The sequence below is a fragment of the Propithecus coquereli genome, unplaced genomic scaffold, assembly GCF_000956105.1.
Source record: "Propithecus coquereli isolate 6110/MARCELLA unplaced genomic scaffold, Pcoq_1.0 Scaffold16, whole genome shotgun sequence".
Classification (NCBI taxonomy): domain Eukaryota; kingdom Metazoa; phylum Chordata; class Mammalia; order Primates; family Indriidae; genus Propithecus; species Propithecus coquereli.
In genome coordinates, this window is record NW_012140524.1 from 12,581,179 (window position 1) to 12,582,205 (window position 1,027).

General features: G+C 31.6%; 1 protein-coding gene across 1 annotated transcript in view; it reads right to left on the reverse strand.

Annotated features, from left to right (window-relative positions):
• PDE3A (phosphodiesterase 3A, cGMP-inhibited) overlaps positions 1-1,027 on the reverse strand; it is a 377,507-nt gene that overhangs the window by 112,830 nt on the left and 263,650 nt on the right. The window lies entirely within an intron of this gene.

The following is a 1,027-nucleotide window of genomic DNA, read 5'->3' on the forward strand; positions in this document are numbered from 1 at the left end:
ATTTTAAACAATAATTTATATACATATGAAAAACACTACATTACTTCGAAGGAATATGTCCTCAGCAAGTTGCTAGCCATGTTTTAGATATCGAAATGCCTTTGGTGGCAAAAATCAGAAATTGTGACTTTCATACTTGGGCTCACTGCACTTTTTAAGTGGTGTAGAATCACAAGAATTTATTCTACATTAATTTCATCATTTTATTACCGATGCAGAAGGAGAGGTGAGAGGGAGGGAAAGAAAACAAGGTGTACGTTCTTTAGGATAACCCACATTTAACTGGTGTGGTTTATATTATTCACTACTCAAATTGATAATGGGCAAAAATAAAATCAGTTATTAAAATCTCAACTGAAACAAGTGATTGACCTAAATTAAACACAGTTATCCATACGAACATAATGACAACATAAGCACACATCACCTTCATAAAACACTTGGGAGAAGCTCACACTTCACAGTGAACTTTCAAATACAGTACTGCACACTCAATTCTCTTTATTATATTTTTAGTGGCAATACAAAATGTGAGCAGTAAAAGTAAAAATTTCCACCCACTTAATTCTTATTTTTCATGTTTACGGTCAGGTAAACGTAAGCTGCTATGAGATAAATTATTTTTCCTTTTCTTCACGAAGTACTCTAGGAGGAGAGAGAATTTTCTTAGTGTAAAAATCAGCCTTTATTCTGTCAGGCAAAGTAATTATGGAAGCAAAACAAATCCACATTGTCTAATTAGGTCATTAAAAAGCATAAATGCGTCATGGAAGCTTTTCTCCTTGCCTAAGACATAAAGTGAGACAATGAAAACAGTCTGGTAATATAGAAAGGTTCAGAATTTGTTTCTTTTCAAAAATAATAGGTCTTTTCATCTTTCTATTTCCCTTAGATGAAGACAGTTAATTTAGAGACAAAATCTTCTAATTAGTTCAGAGTTTACTCTGATTATATTTCAAAATATTTAACCAAAAACAGGAAAGTAGGGAAAAAAAGAAAATAGATGGAAAAATTATCAAAGGAAATA